Raw genomic sequence first — 13,917 nt, forward strand, 5'->3', positions numbered from 1 at the left:
TGCTTCTCTTTAATGTTGCCCATAAAATGGTGTTTGAGGTAGTTGCTTCAATCTTCCTAATGGCAAGGATGGGTTTGGAATTGTTTTTGGGGGAGGGGAAAGTTTAGAGACCTCATTGATTACTACATTCCATAGAACCATTTAAAATGGCAGAAAAAACATGTGATAGCATCTTTCCTCAATACTGTCATTTCGGTTGCACTGTGTACCTGAATACACTTTATGGACATGGAAGGTAGGTCTGTGCAGGGAGGTTTGTAAATGGGGAGACAAGAAGACCATTCAAATATGTGATCCTTTGTTGTGCCTGAAATCCCGTTACCACCAATTCTTAAGTACTTCGTAGAGCCAGATGGTCTGATGATACTTCCCAGTGAAATAGTATACTGCCTTTGCTTTGTTTGCAGATTATGGCCATTTTTGATAACTGTTTCTGTCAGTATATCTTTAAAATCTATTAAGGGAGAAATAGCAGCTTTTTCTACTTCTCAATGCTTATTCTAGCTGGGAAAGTTTCTCTTCTAATTTCCCACTGGGATCCTTAATCTGGTACTGAAAAGTAAGTGGAAGTTTGCACTGTGCCTGTGTGTGACTTGGATGTAAAAAAGCTATCACACCGTATATATAGCTTTCAAGTTTTGATATCATCAGACATAACTTAAAATAAAGCAATGTCCAGTGAAAACAATTCACCTGTGCATCTCTAAATAATCAGTTACTTGAGTATAAACCAGCTGATTGATATTTGTGAGGTTTTAATAGCTGTATTTTTATCTAAGGTATTTTTGAAATTGAGAATTTGAACTGTTTGGGAGTAAAATATTAGCCATATCATTAATGGTAGGAGATGGTGCTAGAAGGCCACTACAGATAAGCATATCTGACTGATGACTGACATACCAGTTTTGGAATAACACAAGCAAGTGATGAAATGGAAAGCAATAGGTAGCAGAAACAACAGTTAATTAGAGCTACCACTCTCCTTGTTCTTAGGTTTAAAAGACAGACTGTGAAGTGGTGGAGGAGGAAAAAGCAAAGCTTTGGTTTGTTCATCATATGTTTGTATATACCCTAGAAAGGCTTTTGCTCTTACCCTGCTTTTAAAAGTGCTTTGTTGTTGACTTCCTGAAGTAAGTAGAGCATGAAAGCCATGTGGCTTCAAGTTACAGGTGAGCACTTGTAGCTTTATTATTTTGTACTTGTTGCTTATGCTGAAAAATGTGGGAAATTATAGGGAAACAGAGGATGTGTATAATGCTAAAGATATCCTTATAAAGCCATCCCTGATAGCCTGGAAACTAATATAGTGAGTGAGGCTTTTTTCCAGTTCATTGAATTTATAACCATCTTGGCTTAGCGCTGAATTAATGGGAGTGGACTGTGATGAGGTCTTTCACTCAGCACTGTTTTTTTTTAATGTTTAGGCAAAGGTTATACAGTAATCCTACTGAGAACCTTGAAGGGTTTGATCAGATATTCTGATTTTCACATTACTTTTGAACATATGAAGCTGCCTTATACGCAATCAGACCCTAGGTCCATCAAATCAGTATTGTCTACTCAGACTGGCAGTGGCTCTCCAGGGTCTCAAGCTGAGGTTTTTCACACCTACTTGCCTGGACCCTTTTTAGTTGGAGATGCCAGGGATTGAACCTGGGACCTCCTGCTTACTAAGCAGATGCTCTACCACTGAGCCACTGTTCCTTCCCAAATTAAATTAGGCATGATTATGAGGCAAGAATTATATGAAGGTTTTGTACAGTTTGTGACTAACCAAACAAGCAACTTAGATTCACAAAACATTCACGTGTGTTTTTGTGAGGATAGGGCTGCAGACAGATGTCCAAAGTATAGCCAGACTATTTTTAAAAATTGCTCCTGTTAAAGGAGCTTTGCCAAGAAAATGTTTTCTGATATAATTTTAAACATTAAAAATATTCCTTATGATAACTGGAAATCAACACCATACCCACAGAAAATGCCAGTACAATTTTAGGGTTTTTTTCTTAAATTACTCTTTGATGAAGATTAGGACTGGTGCATGAGGATTAAAGTGGTCACTATTTGTAGCTCAGTCTCATAGTAGCAAGTATACCTTAAATGTTCAGGTTTACTTTATAGGGTTTGTTTGTTTGCTTTGAGTGGTAGTATTGGGTAGTGCATTGTGTTTATGAGTGACTTGTGTTTATGAGTTCTCAATTCATAAATTCATGGCTAACTCTGGAGCAAGTAAGACTGTGTCTTTAGTGCTTAAAGAACAGAAACTTTTAGCTTTGTAGATCCTATAGGATTTGCTTTTGCTGAACTGGTACTGTGGGAGTGGGGTCTTGACACGGTGGCTCAGGATGCAGCCTCCAGCTGGCCTCCTTATTGCTCCTTTCTTCTGTGCCCGGGCCTTTACCTTGCTGCCCTTGGCTGTGGCAGCAGCATCCCACGCCCGGTGGCTGTGGGGCGTAGCCCAGCGGGAGCTTGGGGTGGGCGGGGCTCATGACTGCATTGCTACTTCACCCCCCTGTGGAGGGGTGGGCTGGGATTCCTTGACAGCGGTGTGGGCGGCAGGGACCGGCAAGTAAGCCAAGGGTTGCTCTGGGGGCTTCAGGAGGCTTGGTTCCTGGATTGCAGGCAGCGTTTTGGGCTGGCCGGTGGTGGTGGTGGGTGACCTGCTTGAGTCCTGACCTGAGCTCATTGGGACATTCAGATAAAATTAGATGGAAGAAAACCATTCAAGTTTATAGACATGTAGCATATAACATGATGATGACATTTTGAGATGAAACAGGAACAACAAGCCAAGTGTACAGGATCAACACCTGTATGGATTCAATTAAGGGGGAAACAAGGATTGAAGCAATAAACATGTCAAAGTAGGAGGTAAGTGTGTAAGAAAATCTTTTCTAAATGCGGGAAGTTAACTGAGATACCTTTATGATGCTCTATTTACCCCCCCTCAAGCATAAAGGTAACAAACAGCATTCTTTTTTCTTTTAGTTGGGGTGGGGTACAGTATATCTCAAGTTTCGTTGCATTACATTACAATTACTATATGTTCTAAATACTATACCAATATATTGGTTTTTTTAGATTTTGTCAAAAAAATTGTTCCTATAGCATTGCATTACAAATAGTATTCCATTCAGAGAGAGAGAGAGAGAGGGAGGGAGGAATGCATAAAAATACAAAGGATTATAGTCCTTCTTGGTAAGAATAAGTTTAGCATATGTAATAAGATAAACCAAAATCCCTAAATCCTGGATAGATGTTTGTTCCAAGTGTTGTAATAATTCAGCAGTTTCCGTTTCCATTCTGTTCTTGAGGTTCCTTTGCAATAGAACAGCTACTTTGAGGTCACCCATTCAATGTTCTGAGAGGTTAAAGTGTTCTACAGGTTTCTCAGTCTTGTGATTCCTGATGCAGATTTGTGTCCATTTATCCTTTGGCATAGGGTTTGTCCTGTTTGCCTTATGTAGAAAACTGAAGGGCATTGTTGGCATTTAATGGCATATACAATGTTAGAAGATAAACAAGTGAATGAACCTGAAATGGCGTAGCTGATGTTCCATTACTACCATTGTAATGGAACTGAAAGATGCAATATGCTTTTTATACATGTGTTTGTTTTATTTCTGCATTTTCTTTTATCCTACCCTTTTCTATATTAACAGTTTTATAATGCCAATAAAGGAAATTGCTGTGGTGTGTAGCTGGTGCTGTTAGATCCAGTGATTTTGTTATCTGGGTATAAGTGGCAGCAAAGATGGCATTTGGATTTATTGCAAGCTCTGGTACCAGTGTCCATGTTGAAAATAGATGTTGTTTGAGTTGTTTGAGATTGGGGGGTTGTCTGTGTGCAGGAAAAGGTTCCCCACCCCTGTGCTGGTGAAAGAGAGCTGTCATTGTCCAGTAGAGGTTGTAAATCGTCGATGATGTGTTGAACTATTTTGAGTTGGGAGTTGTATGTGATCACTAGTGGTGTTCTGTTAATCTTGCAATACATATATTTTTGGCAAGTGAAGCTTTATAGAAGTTCAAAAATCTTGCAGTAAGGAATCTGAAAGATGAATAGATGTATTCAATTTAAGTGGAGACCAGTATATGGTACATTTATTAACTGTCAACATGTATCTTATTCCTGTGTAATGACTACCTTAATCAGAGATGGTGTTATCACATGTCATTGATCCACATGTTAACTTTTACAGCAATTTCATGTGGATATTTTGTTTGCCTCTTGGCTAATCAAAGTTGATTTATTACATTTAGATCTCCAAATTTCACCAGAACATTCCTGAGGCAGTTAAGTCCTCAGATCACTTTACCATCTCAGCACTTCTTTCGAATATATATATGAAATGTATCTGTATATGAAAAATCATATACCTCTTAAGGTCAAAGTTAAATTATGTTACCTCATTTTTCTCCCCAATGGGACTGAAACTGACTTACAACCTGCATTCCCTCTAAGCTGTGTTAGTGTGAGCTAGCTTGCAGTTCCTTAGCCTCTGGCTCACACATTTTTGTCTTAGCTCAGGAAGGATGGCCCCAGAGCAAACGAATTTATGCAGTAGCCAAATCACTTGCTCACAACTTAATGCCAGTAGTTCATGAACTAGAATTTTTGCTCCCAAGACATCACAGCTTAGAGCAGGAGTGGCCAAACTGCGGCTCGGGAGCCACCTGTGGCTCTTTCATACATATTGTGTGGCTCTTGAAGCCCCAACCACCCCATTGGCTAGCTTGGAGAAGGCATTTTAAATCACTTCTCAAAGCCAAGCCAGTCACCAGCTTTGAGGGTGCATTTAGTTAAAGTTGCTTTCTTTCCACCCCTCCCTCCCTCCTTCCCTCCCAGCTCTGAAACATCTGATATTCATGTCTTGCAGCTCTCAAACATCTGACTTTTATTCTATGTGGCTCTTACATTAAGCAAGTTCGGCCACCCTGGCTTAGAGGGAGCATTGCTTACAACATTCTCCACCTTCATTTTATCCTCACAACTCTGTGAGATAGGTTAGGCTGAGAGTATGTGACTGGCTTATGGATGCGCAATATGGCCAATAATAACAATATAAACTATGTCCTAAATGAATGTTGGTTCCACAGATAATGATGTAAAGACGTTTTTATCATATTTTTTCACTGCCCAGAATGGTTAAGAATAGCCCTGCTTGGAGTCTCAAGCAAAGCAGACATGCCTGCAGCCTTAAGGCTGGGACCAACTGTACTGACATTTCAGCATAGAGAACAGTTTGTGTTCATGATCTCTGCCTATTGTATGACTGCAGATGAGACAGACTGACTGACTCCAGGAAGCTTGGTGGGATGGGAGTGCAAAGTGCTACATGCAGTTCTCTTTCTGAGAAATTAGGCCTGTTTCTGGTAAATAATTCCGGTTGAAATCAACATGCTTTTGATAGAGTCTGCATCTGAAGGTATGTGTAATCTTCACTTGCTTTAGTTGCCACCTTTGAATGATAAATGCAGCAGCATCTCTCTCTATTGGTTATTATTGAGACAATTTGCTACAAATAGGAGCCAAATAATAATAAAAGAGATTTTGGAAAATTTACACTGTATTTTGCCATTTGTTTAACACCTCTTGACATGACAGAGAGTAAAAAGAGGCCAGACGTTTTTAAAAAACAGTATATTTGAGTATCCAGTAATAAGATTATCCTCCTTGTTGAATAACAATAAGACGGATGTTTCACAATTAATGTAGAGAGGGGTGTGTTTTTTTGTCCATAAAAGTTTCCACTTAATATTCAGTAGAATTTCTTTGCAGCAATCTATTATGTATTACAAACAATCTTTTCTCTACAAAAATTCAAAAGATCAGATCAGATCAATATGTTATAAAGTATTTCCTTACAAGTGTACTTAGATGAGTCAGGAATCTTTTTGAAGCTCCAGAAAACATTGCCATTACACAAAAATTTCATTTATGTATGAGACTTATTTCCAAACAAATTTTGTGTAATTCTTCCGTGTAAACTTAGGTTGTGCTTTTTGTTTTGTATTTCATAATAATGATCCAGGATTAAATCCCAATATATTTTCTTGGGTTTTGCTTTACACAGCAAAGATTTAGGGACTGTTGTATGGACAGCTTATACATGAATAAGAGTTTCCTAGTGTTATGGTTATCCTTCCTTGCTGTACCTTAGAAAATTATAGGTTACTGTGTTTCTTTGTAGGAATATGAACTTTGTTCACCACAAACAGAAAGCCTGTTAAGGCTTATTATACCACTTACATTGGAATAACTCTTAGTTGTGCCAGGCATTACTGGCTATCTTTCATTTTCTTCGGTGTCTGATTTACCCATTGAATGTATAAACAAAACACAAATTGAAGTGGATGCAGGAATTTTTATGCCAGGATATCTGATCTTGAATACATGCCTCTTAGAAGATTGACAGTTTGACTATACAGGCAAAATTCTCAGCTCCTTTGGGGGTTATTTTTTCCCTGCCTAGAGCATCAATAAATAAAAAGACCTGCTCTAGAAATTGATGGAGAATTGATTATAGCTTTTGCTACATTGCCAGTTTTAAATTGCTGGGAAAGTTTCTGGAGACATTTTAAAAAAATGGAAAAGTAGGGCTGAACAAAAAAAAAAAAAAACAAACTGCCATAAACTCTGAATTGAAGAAGTCAGCCCTTTCTTCTGTCTGCATATTCTTAAATGGAGGCAGGCCTCAGATTCAGTGGGAGCTCACAGAAGCACAGTTCCTGAACCTTTCTGAAGGATAACTATAACACTAGGAAACTCTTATTCATGTATAAGTTGTCTATACAGCAGTCCCTAAATCTTTGCTGTGTAAAGCACAACCCAAGAAAATATATTGTGATTTAATCCTGGACCTTTTGAGAGCCAGTTTGGTGTACTGGTTAAGTGCGTGGACACTTATCTGGGAGAACCGGGTTTGATTCCCCACTCCTCCACTTGTACCTGCTGGAATGGCCTTGGGTTAGCCATAGCTCTGGCAGAGGTTGTCCTTGAAAGGGCAACTGCTGTGAGAGCCCTCTCAGCCCCACCCACCTCACAGGGTCTCTGTTGTGGGGGGAGGAGATAAAGGAGATTGTAAGCCTCTCTGATTCAGAGAGAAGGGCGGGGTATAAATCTGCAATTCTTCTTTCTGAGAGTTCCATCTCCTCCTTCTGAAAGTTCTACTTCCTTGTCCATTGAATAGTATGTGCAGCTGCATAACAATCCCTGGATATGAGCTCCACCACCTATTTTTCTACAAAACAACCCCTGAATAGAGGGGTGGTTTTAGCCTGAAACCAGCCAGTGCTGGAGAAATAATAGCGTGCAGTGATATTACTTTTAAAGGTTCAATGTGACTGATTAATAGAGCAACTGAAAAACATTACTATTGACTTATGTCTGTTGCAACAAAGAAAGAAATATTATTTCTCTGTGTCAATCACAGCATCTGTGACCATCTCAGTTGTTTCAAGTATTTCTACATTTCATGACTCCTAGCCTTTATTGTCTCAGGAACAGCAAGTTAGCTGTGATGCCTTTGCAAAACTTATTGCTGATAAAATAACACAAATACACTCAGATCTGAATGCTGTCTGTAATATGCTGTCTGCAGAAAACATGTCTGTAATAACCAGGCCCGCTACGGGCCATTTTGACCCAGTTAACTGTGATGGATATGGACAGGATCCTGGGATCTGTGAAGGCCACCACTAGTGCACTGGATTCTTGCTCATGTTATTCAGCCTCTGTAATTTCATAGCTTTGAAACTGGATGTCATTAATATGTTGAAGACATCTAAAAGGTAAAGGTAGTCCCCTGTGCAAACACCAGTCGTTTCTGACTCTGGGGTGATGTTGCTTTCACGTTTTCAGGCAGACTTTTTACGGGGTAGTTTGCCATTGCCTTCCCCAGTCCTCTACATTTTCCCTCAGTAAGCTGGGTACCTTAGAAAGATGGAAGGCTGAGTTGACCTGAGCCAGTTACCTGAACCAGTTTCTGCTGGGATCGAACTCAGGTCGTGAGCAGAGGGCTCTGACTGTAGTATTGCAGCTTTACCACTCTGCGCCACGGGGCTCTTAGAAGACATCTAGCTCTATATAATTTTTTCTAAATCCCCTGGTGATGTGCTAGAGGTCTTAAGCCAATGCCTGCTGTAGTTAAATGTCTGAAAATGAACAAACTGAAACCAAACGCAGACAAGATGGAAGTGATGCTGGTTGTAAAGGTAGAGGTTTGGAAAGATACTTTGTTTCCCATTTTGATGGAGTTCAGCTGACCCTTCCTTAAGAGCCATTTTTTAATACTGGACCCAGCACTGCTGTTAGAGAAACAAGGTAATGCAGCTGCAATAAAAAATATCAACTCAATCTAACCCAGAAGATGGTCCTCTACCAAGAGATGGCTGATCTGGCCATCTGGACGTGTGACCGTAACATTGAGACTAGACTACACGGTAGTTCTTCTCGAAGTCAACTTGAAGATTCTGGTTGGTGCAGAGAGTAGCAAATCAGTTATTGTCAGCAGCTACCGTATTTTTCACACCATAAGACACACTTCCCCCCCCCAAAAAAAAAGTGGGGGGGAAAGTGTGTGCGTCTTATGGAGCGAAGGTACCGGTACCTACCTTCCTGGGGGGGGGGATCCGCTGCCTCCGCCTCTGATCTCGGCGCTTCCCCCGCGCCTGCCTGCCTGGCTCCAGCTCTGACGCTTACAGCAAGCGCCAGGATCGCTCCCTCTGCCCTCCGATCACGGCACTTGCTGTAAGCATCAGAGCTGAAGCCAGGCAGAAAGGCACGGAGGAAGCACACTGCCCTCTCCACAGCCGGCGCTCGCAAAGCACTGGGTTTGCGGTGGGGGCGGGTGCTTCCTCCGTGCCTTTCTGCCTGGCTTCAGCTCTGATGCTTACAGCAAGCGCCGGGATTGGAGGACAGAGGGAGCGATCCTGGCGCTTGCTGTAAGCGTCAGAGCTGAAGCCAGGCAGAAAGGCACAGAAGAAGCGCCGGGATCGGAGGCAGCGGATCGCCCCCCAGGAGGAAGGTGCGTCCTATCGTCTGGAGCGCCTTATGGTGCGAAAAATACGGTATTTAGAACGTGCATAGAATAATAGAATCAAAGAGTTGGAAGGGACCTGCTGGGTCATCCAGTCCAACCCTCTGAACAATGCAGGAAATTCACAAATATCTCCCCCTAAATTCATGGGATCCGCATTGTTGTCAGATGGCCATCCAGCCTCTGTTTAAAAACCTCAAAGGAAGGAGAGCCCACCACCTCCCCAGGAAACCTGTTCCACTGAGGAACTGTCTAACTGTCAGAAAGTTCTTCCTAATGTTGAGCCGGAAACACTTTTGCTATAACTTCAACCTGTTGGTTTTAGTCCTATCTTCTGGCACCACATCTTACTCCCATTCTGCAATCACTCCATTGGCTACCCATCAGTTATTAGGTTCAATTCAAGGTATTGACTTTCACAAACAAGCCCCTTAATAGCCTTGGTCCTTCATATCTACAGGAATTCTTCTTTCCCTATGCTCTGCCATGACAGCTTCACTCATCAAGTCAGGGTCTCCTTCAGTTGTCTCCCTGCAAATGGGCAAAATCAAGTGGGCCTGTACCTGTGCATTCTTGGTTGAGGCATCCACCTTATGGAATGGCCTACCTGATGAGGTCAAGAACACTTGCACCCTCCTGACTTGCCACAATAAATGTAAAAACTAATTATTCAGGAGAGCTTTTTTACTCAGGTAAATTACAGGCTGTACTTTAGTGAAAGGTTTCATAAAGATGTTTTGGTAAAAGGATAGCAATTGTGGACAGCACTGCTGTGTATATTATATGCTACTTATTGATGTAAGTATAATCATTTGTTATTTAATGTGACATATTGATATTTATTCTTTGTTTCAGCTCCATTTTCAGATTTCTCCAATCCAGACCTTATTGTTTAGGATTATAAATAAAGATGGATTATAAATAACATAAAGGCTAAATTGTGGTTCAGAGATCACTTAAAGTGGTATTTTGCTAATACCACTGGAGCTGCAGCAGTTCAAATGGCTCTTGAGCTAGTTAAGTGAAAAGTAGTGGACATTCAATGAAGGCATCAAGTTTTCATTATTGATCTTATCCACATAATTACCAGTTTGTTTGTTGTAATCTTGCTGAAACTTAGTATGGACTACAAAATTTAAAACTGTGTAATAGGAACAGTATAAGACATAAAGTTAGAAAATAATGCTATGAAAGCATTATAAGATTTGACCCGTACGGAAATGCGAAAACTGGATAATAGAAACTAGAAAACAATGCAGTTAGAACAAGTGCCATAAGCCAGGGGTGGCCAGCGGTAGCTCTCCAGACGTTTTTTGCCTACAACTCCCATCAGCCCCAGCCATTGGCCATGCTGACTGGGGCTGATGGGAGTTGTAGGCAAAAAACATCTGGAGAGCTACCGTTGGCCACCCCTGCCATAAGCTATATGCCTTGACCCTTTGTAAAAGCATCCTTCTGAATAATTCCATTTGATTGCAGCCCTATTTACTTTATAAAAATGCCCTCCTGAACAATTCTACTATATACATTCTGTAGAAAGAAACAGTTGTGGGAGCCTTCCTGACCTTCTCAAGCAGGCCATTCCACAAAGTGGGAACTGCAACAAAGGAATATTGTGGTATGATTAGCTGCTGATTTTACCCATTTGCAAGGTAGCATCTTCAGCAGACTTTGCTCCCATGAGTGCAGCTGTCACAGTGGGCCATATGTGGAGAAGCAGTCCTTGACATATATGGGTTCTAGGCCATGAAATCATTTACAGGCAATAGTACCTTGAATTGAACCCAGAAACCAATTGGAAACAAAGTCAGTGACTGCAAAAAAGGGTGTAATATGCATACTCCACTTCGCTTCCAACACTAATCAAGCTGCAGCATTCTGTACCTGGTGAAGTTTCCAAGTTGTCAAAAAAATGATGGTGGGGTCCATAAGATTTGCACAGTGCTTTGTTACATAACCTTTACTGTCATATTGCCAACTTTTGGCTTGATCTTTGTACAGAATTTATAAAATATTGTACATCCATGTATCTTGTTTTGAGGTTTTACTGTCTATATACTTTAGTAACCCATTTACTGTTTGATAAGTATATGGACCTGATTTGAATATTTTAATGCTTCATATTCATAGAAGGTTGCTATTAAATGTCATTTTAAAAGAGGAAAATGAATCCATATTGTGAAAATTCTGTAACACACCAACTCCAATAAAACAGAATTTAGATTCAGGTATAATGTTATATTCCCCTGGATGGCCTGGGTAAGCCTTGTTTCATCAGAACTCAGAAGATGAGCTGGATCAGCCTTGGTTAATACTTAAATTGCAGGAAGTCCAAGGTTGCTACATAGAGACAGTCAATGGCAAACCACCTCTGAACCTCTCTTGTATTGAAAACCCTACTTGGGTCACTATCAGTTGATTGTGACTTGAAGACACTATACACACACACAGTTTTATCCTGCTGTAGCTAAAAGTTGATTCTCAAAGCAGCTCGCAGTATTAAAATCTAATCCAAATAACAATTTGTAAGCAATAAAATTTTACTAAGGGAATGAGCATTCTCATATCCAAGCTGATCCCAGGTACAGTATATGGATGCCTGGCAGTCGTTTTCCTCTTGACGTTTCTTAGCTTTAGCAATGACAGTTGATTCTCTAGAAGAAAGTTTTTTTGGATTGATTTTAGGTATGTACATTTGGTATATACCGAGCTGAGCTGAATAAATAAATAAATAAAAACCTTATTTCCTGAGATGAATTGGATTCTCTAATCTGTAATTGCCTACCAATATAATGAATCCTGATAAAAGCCAATATTATCCAGTTTTTATTTGACTTGGCAGGGCAGTACCTAATTGCAGCTTCTCTTGGCCCACTTATTCCTCCTACTAATAAAAACTGTGAATTTTATCTGTAGAGACCTTAAACTACTACACTGGAGGACATTTTTAAATGATATCTGATCTTTGATATAATAGAGATGATTCTTAACCTACTATCTTGTCTGGACCAGTTTAATCAATTGACTCCAAATCACTAGTTAATTCTAGACAAAAAGAAACAACCTTGAAGCCAAGAAATATTTTTACACAATGGTATAGATGTGAATTAAAAGACTCCTGGCACTGGTCTGGCAGCAACACAAGGTTTGTCTTACTATTTGTAAATGTAACGTGCCGCTCCCTCTTGGAAAACTCTTTTACTTGCTAGGAGACACATAAAACAACTCTTCAGGAACCAGATTGGATACATAGATCAGGGCTTTTTTTGTAGCAGGAACTCCTTTGCATATTAGGCCACACACCCCTGATGTAGCCAATCCTCTTGGCGCTTATAGTAGGCCCTGTACTAAGAACCCTCTAAGCTCTTGGAGGATTGGCTACATCAGGGATGTGTAGCCTAATATGCAAAGGAGTTCCTGCTACAAAAAAAGTCTGGTATAGATCTAAAATCTGTGGAACCTTTGAACAACGCCTTTCAAACTCAAAAGGTTTTACTGACCTTTGGGAGTTCTAAATTCCCCAAACTACTGTTATCCAAGAAATATGGATAACAGTAGTTATCCAGATAACAGATAAGAATGAAAGGTATTTTTTCAGACCGTATTTTTACTAATACAGTCTTAGAGAACCACTACTATCTAGTGCTTTCCATAACAACAACCTACAACAGGTCAGGATGAACCTTCTTCTACCTCTAAAAGTGGGAGTGCTTCTCTTATCAGTGGTTTAAACCATGGGACAGAAGAACCCTGGCACATTTAAAAGAACCATACCTTTAAATGTATTTTGTACTCAGAAGATTCATCCTTCCAGGTCAGGGCCGGATCTAGGGGGGAGTAGAGGGGGCACTTGTCCTGGGCGCTGCCAGAGGAGGGCACCAAATTGGGTATGGAGTCCATGCTGTTTTATGGACCCATAAGATAGAATGGACCCATAAGGGGGTGTCATTTTTTTAATTTTGCCCCCCTCAAAAAAACATGTAGATCCGGTCCTGTTCCAGGTTCACTCACACTGCAGCTTGCAAAATATATTTCTCCTTCCAGGGTGTCCTTCCAAGTTGTGTGCAGATTCTCCAGGGTCTCAAGCTGAGGTTTTTCACAAGAGGTATGGAAAAGTACTAGAAGTTACAGGGGGGTGGAGAACGTTGAATCAGATAACTTCCTATAGTGCATGATCCAGTCAACAGCCTGGCCTCAAACTCCATCTTGCCCATGGATGCCAACGGGATGCCAAAAGACCTTCTGACAAGTGGATAGAACAGGCCCTCAGACAGGATTTTGAAGCATCCTCCAACTCCCTCAAGGTGTCAGCTACGGCCTCCCTGTTTTGCAGAGCTTCCTATACCTGGCTTTCAGAACTCTTGAAGAGAGACGACCTCCCTAAAGATGCGAAGGATTGCCTTAGGAAAGCCACACTGGCAAATGCCTTCACAGCAGATACCACATTAGAAGCAGTGCAGCTATCAGCTAGAGCAGTGGTCCCCAACCTTTTTGGCACCAGGGACCGGTTCTGTGCAAGATAATTTTTCCACAAACCGGGGAGAAAGGGTGGGGGGGCAATGGTTTCAAGATGATACATCTGTGCACTTTATTTCTATTAGTTTCGTGTAGTGGTTAAATGTGCGGACTCTTATCTGGGAGAACTGATTCCCCACTCCTCCACTTGCAGCTGCAGGAATGGCCTTGGGTTAGCAATAGCTCTCGCAGAGTTGTCCTTGAAAAGGCAGTTTCGGCAGCCAATTTAATTTTTCGATTTATACCCCGCCCTTCCCCACAAGCGGGCTCTGGGCAACTTACAACATTAAAAAACCTTACAAAAACATTAAACAAACCATATTTAGACTTAAATAATATCATAATTACAGAACTAACAGAAACT

General features: G+C 40.8%; 1 protein-coding gene and 1 non-coding gene across 2 annotated transcripts in view; one reads left to right on the forward strand and one right to left on the reverse strand.

Annotated features, from left to right (window-relative positions):
• Positions 1–13,917, forward strand: part of AOPEP (aminopeptidase O (putative)) — a 392,059-nt gene that overhangs the window by 258,517 nt on the left and 119,625 nt on the right. The window lies entirely within an intron of this gene.
• Positions 1,633–1,704, reverse strand: TRNAT-AGU (transfer RNA threonine (anticodon AGU)). Its single transcript has one exon. It is a non-coding gene; the product is annotated as a tRNA-Thr (tRNA).

Source organism: Heteronotia binoei, chromosome 4 (assembly GCF_032191835.1).
Source record: "Heteronotia binoei isolate CCM8104 ecotype False Entrance Well chromosome 4, APGP_CSIRO_Hbin_v1, whole genome shotgun sequence".
NCBI classification, from domain to species: Eukaryota; Metazoa; Chordata; class Lepidosauria; order Squamata; family Gekkonidae; genus Heteronotia; species Heteronotia binoei.